The sequence below is a fragment of the Schistocerca serialis genome, chromosome 9 (genome assembly GCF_023864345.2).
Source record: "Schistocerca serialis cubense isolate TAMUIC-IGC-003099 chromosome 9, iqSchSeri2.2, whole genome shotgun sequence".
Taxonomy (NCBI): domain Eukaryota; kingdom Metazoa; phylum Arthropoda; class Insecta; order Orthoptera; family Acrididae; genus Schistocerca; species Schistocerca serialis.
The window spans coordinates 542301362-542307361 of record NC_064646.1 but is presented as its reverse complement, the minus strand read 5'-3'; positions in this window follow the sequence as shown (position 1 = coordinate 542307361).

Sequence of the window (6000 nt, the reverse complement as noted above, 5' to 3'; positions counted from 1 at the left end):
GTTATAGATTCCGATGCCTCACCTCAGTTTTATTGTATCCCTCTGACCTTCTTATTGACGATGAAACACAGAAATTGCATCGGAATTAAATAGAAAAGGCACAATGCCGACTTAAGAACAAGAATACTGACTCTTCTTACTGTCCTTGTTTTGAACCTTTCCTGTGACACTTGTTACAGATTCCGATGCTTCACTCCAGGTTTACTGTATCCCATGGACCTTCTTATTGACGATGAAACACAGATATTGCATCGGAATTCAATAGAAAAGGCACAATGCCGACTTAAGTACAAGAAGACTGACTCTTCTTACTGATTATAGTTTGAACCATTCCTGTGACACTAGTTATAGATTGCGATGCTTTACGTCAGGTTTACTGTATACCTTGCACCTTCTTATTGACGATGAAACACATAAATTGCATCGGAATTAAATACAAAAGGCACAATGCCGACTTAAGTACAAGAAGACTGCCTCTTCCTACTGTCTATGCTTTGAACCATTCCTGTGACACTAGTTGTGGATTCCGATGCTTCGCTTCATGTTTACTGTATCCCTATGACCTTCTTATTGACGATGAAACACAGAAATTGCATCGGAATTAAATTCAAAAGGCAAAATGCCGTCTTAAGTACACGAAGACTGACTCTTCTTACCGTCTATGATTTGAACAATTCCTGTGACACTAGTTATAGATTCCGATGCTTCACTCCAGCTATACTGTATCCCATGGACCTTCTTATTGACGATGAAACACAGAAATTGCATCGGAATTAAATAGAAAAGGCACAATGTCGACTTAAGTACAAGAGGACTGACTCTTCTTACTGTCTATGTTTGAACCATTCCCTTGACTATAGTGATAGATTTCGATGCTTCACTCTAGGTTTACTGTATCCCTTTGACCTTCTTATTGACGATGAAACACAGAAATTGCATCGGAATTGATTAGAAAAGGCACAATGCCGACTTAAGTACAAGAAGACTGACCCTTCTTACTGACTATGTTTTGAACCATTCCTCTGACACTAGTTATAGATGCCGATGCTTCACTTCGGGTTTGCTGTATACCTTGGACCTTCTTAATGACGATGAAACACAGAAATTGCATCGGAATTAAATACAAAAGGCACAATGCCGACATACGTACAAGAAGACTGACTCTTCCTACTGTCTATGTTTTGAACCATTCCTGTGACACTAGTTTTGGATTCCGATGCTTCGCTTCAGGTTTACTGTATCCCTCTGACCTTCTTATTGACGATGAAACACAGAAATTGCATCGGAAATAAATACAAAAGGCACAATGCCGACTTAAGTACAAGTGGACTGAATCTTCTTACTGACTATAGTTTGAACCATTCCTGTGACACTAGTTATAGATTCCGATGCTTTACGTCAGGTTTACTGTATACCTTGGACCTTCTTATTGACGATGAAACACAGAAATTGCATCGGAATTAAATACAAAAGGCACAATGCCGACTTAAGTACAAGAAGACTGCCTCTTCCTACTTTCTATGTTTTGAACCGTTCCTGTGACTCTAGTTGTGGATTCCGATGCTTCACTTAAGGTTTACTGTATCCCTTGGACCTTCTTATTGACGATGAAACACAGAAATTGCATCGGAATTAAATACAAAAGGCAAAATGCCGACTTAAGTACACGAAGACTGACTCTTTCTACTGTCTATGTTTTGAACCATTCCTGGGACACTAGTTATAGATTCCGATGCTTCACTTCAGGTTTTCTGTATCCCTTCGACCTTATTGCCGATGAAACTCAGAAATTGCATCGGAATTAAATACAAAAGGCACAATGCCGACTTAAGGACAAGAAGACTGACTCTTCTTACTGATTATGTTTGAACCATTCCTGTGACACTAGTTATACATTCCGATGCTTCACTTCAGGTTTACTGTATCCCTTTGACCTTCTTATTGACGATGAAACACAGAAATTGCATCGTAATTAATTACAAAAGCCACAATGCCGACTTAAGTACAAGAAGACTGACTCTTCGTACTGTGTATGTGTGAGACCATTCCTGTGACACTAGTTATAGATTCCGATGCTTCACTTCAGGTTTACTGTTTCCCTTGGACCTTCTTATTGACGATGAAACACAGAAATTGAATCGGAATTAAATACAAAAGGCACAATGCCGACTTAAGTATGAGATGACTGACTTTTCGTACTGTCTATGTTTTGAACCATTTCTGTGACATTAGTTATAGAGTCTGATGCTTCACTTCAGGTTTACTGTATCCCTTGGACCTTCTTATTGACGATAAATCACAGAAATTGCATCGGAATTAAATACAAAAGGCACAATGCCAATTTAAGTACAAGAAGACCGACCCTTCTTACTGTCTATACTTTGAACCATTACTGTGACTCTAGTTATAGATTCCGGTACTTCACTCCAGGTTTACTGTATCCCTCTGCCCTTTTTATTGACGGTGAAACACAGAAATTGCATCGGAATTAAATACGAAAGGCACAATGCCGACTTAAGTACAAGAAGATGGTTTCTTCTTACTGACTATGTTTTGAACCACTCCTGTGACACTAGTTATAGATTCCGATGCTTCACTTCAGGTTTTCTGTATCCCTCTGACCGTCTTATTGACGATGAAACACAGTAATTGCATCGGATTTAAATAGAAAATGCACAATGCCGACTTAGGTACATGACGACTGACTCTTCTTGCTGACTATGTTATGAACCATTCCTGTGACACTAGTTATAGATTCCGATGCTTCACTTCAGGTTTACTGTATACTTTGGACCTTCTTATTGACGATGAAACACAGAAATTGCATCGGAATTAAATACAAAAGGCACAATGCCGACTTACGTACAAGAAAACTGACTCTTCTTACTGTCTATGTTTTGAACCATTCCTGTGACACTAGTTATACATTCCGATGCTTCTCTTCAGGTTTACTGTATCCCTCTGACCTTCTTATTGACGATGAAACACAGAAATTGCATCGGAAATAAATACAAAAGGCACAATGCCGACTTAAGTACAAGAAGACTGACTCTTCTTACTGACTATGCTTTGAAAGATTCCTGTGACACTAGTTATAGATTCCTATGCTTCACTTCTGGTTTACTGTATCCCGTGGACCTTGTTATTGACGATGAAACACAGAAATTGCATCGGAATTAGATACAAAAGGCAAAATGCCGACTTATGTACACGAAGACTGACTCTTCTTACTGTCCATGTTTTGAACCATTCCTGTGACACTAGTTATGGATTCCAATGCTACACTCCAGGTTTACTGTATCCCTTGGACCTTCTTATTGACGATGAAACACAGAAATTGCAACGGAATTAGATACAAAAGGCACAATCCCGACATAAGTACAAGAAGACTGACTCTTCTTACTGACTATGCTTTGAACCATTCCTGTGACACTAGTTATAGATTCCGATGCCTCACCTCAGTTTTATTGTATCCCTCTGACCTTCTTATTGACGATGAAACACAGAAATTGCATCGGAATTAAATAGAAAAGGCACAATGCCGACTTAAGTACAAGAATACTGACTCTTCTTGCTGTCCTTGTTTTGAAATTTTCCTGTGACACTTGTTACAGATTCCGATGCTTCACTCCAGGTTTACTGTATCCCATGGACCTTCTTATTGACGATGAAACACAGATGTTGCATCGGAATTCAATAGAAAAGGCACAATGCCGACTTAAGTACAAGAAGACTGACTCTTCTTACTGATTATAGTTTGAACCATTCCTGTGACACTAGTTATAGATTGCGATGCCTTACGTCAGGTTTACTGTATACCTTGGACCTTCTTATTGACGATGAAACACAGAAATTGCATCGGAATTAAATAGAAAAGGCACAATGTCGACATAAGTACGAGAGGACTGACTCTTCTTACTGTCTATGTTTGAAACATTCCCTTGACTATAGTGATAGATTTCGATGCTTCACTCTAGGTTTACTGTATCCCTTGGACCTTCTTATTGACGATGAAACACAGAAATTGCATCGGAATTAATTAGAAAAGGCACAATGCCGACTTAAGTACAAGAAGACTGACTCTTCTTACTGACTATGTTTTGAACCATCCCTCTGACACTAGTTATAGATGCCGATGCTTCACTTTGGGTTTGCTGTATACCTTGGACCTTCTTAATGACGATGAAACACAGAAATTGCATCGGAATTAAATACAAAAGGCACAATGCCGACATACGTACAAGAAGACTGACTCTTCCTACTGTCTATGTTTTGAACCATTCCTGTGACACTAGTTTTGGATTCCGATGCTTCGCTTCAGGTTTACTGTATCCCTCTGACCTTCTTATTGACGATGAAACACAGAAATTGCATCGGAAATAAATACAAAAGACACAATGCCGACTTAAGTACCAAGTAGACTGAATCTTCTTACTGTCTATAGTTTGAACCATTCCTGTGACACTAGTTATAGATTCCGATGCTTTACGTCAGGTTTACTGTATACCTTGGACCTTCTTATTGACGATGAAACACAGAAATTGCATCGGAATTAAATACAAAAGGCACAATGCCGACTTAAGTACAAGAAGACTGCCTCTTCCTACTTTCTATGTTTTGAACCGTTCCTGTGACTCTAGTTGAGGATTCCGATGCTTCACTTCAGGTTTACTGTATCCCTTGGACCTTCTTATTGACGACGAAACACAGAAATTGCATCGGAATTAAATACAAAAGGCAAAATGCCGACTTAAGTACACGAAGACTGACTCTTCCTACTGTCTATGTTTTGAACCATTCCTGGGACACTAGTTATAGATTCCGATGCTTCACTTCAGGTTTTCTGTATCCCTTCGACCTTATTGCCGATGAAACTCAGAAAATGCATTGGAATTAAATACAAAAGGCACAATGCCGACTTAAGGACAAGAAGACTGACTCTTCTTACTGATTATGTTTGAACCATTCCTGTGACACTAGTTATACATTCCGATGCTTCACTTCAGTATTACTGTATCCCTTTGACCTTCTTATTGACGATGAAACACAGAAATTGCATCGTAATTAATTACAAAAGCCACAATGCCGACTTAAGTACAAGAAGACTGACTCTTCGTACTGTCTATGTGTGAGACCATTCCTGTGACAATAGTTATAGATTCCGATGCTTCACTTCAGGTTTACTGTTTCCCTTGGACCTTCTTATTGACGATGAAACACAGAAATTGAATCGGAATTAAATACAAAAGGCACAATGCCGACTTAAGTATGAGATGACTGACTTTTCGTACTGTCTATGTTTTGAACCATTTCTGTGACATTAGTTATAGAGTCCGATGCTTCACTTCAGGTTTACTGTATCCCTTGGACCTTCTTATTGACGATAAATCACAGAAATTGCATCGGAATTAAATACAAAAGGCACAATGCCGACTTAAGTACAAGAAGACTGACTCTTCTTACTGTCTATATTTTGAACCATTCCAGTGACAGTAGTTATAGATTCCGATGCTTCACTTCTGGATTACTGTATCCCTTGGACCTTCTTATTGACGATGAAACACAGAATATGCATCGGAATTAAATACAAAAGGCACAATGCCGACTTAAGTACAAGAAGACTGAATCTTCTTACTGACTATAGATTGAACCATTCCTGTGACACTAGTTATAGATTCCGCTGCTTTACGTCAGGTTTACTGTATACCTTGGACGTTCTTATTGACGATGAAACACAGAAATTGCATCGGAATTAAATACAAAAGGCACAATGCCGACTGAAGTACAAGAAGACTGCCTCTTCCTACTTTCTATGTTTTGAACCGTTCCTGTGACTCTAGTTGTGTATTCCGATGCTTCACTTCAGGTTTACTGTATCCCTTGGACCTTCTTATTGACGAAGAAACACAGAAATTGCATCGGAATTAAATACAAAAGGCAAAATGCCGACTTAAGTACACGACGACTGACTCTTCCTACTGTCTATGTTTAGTACCATTC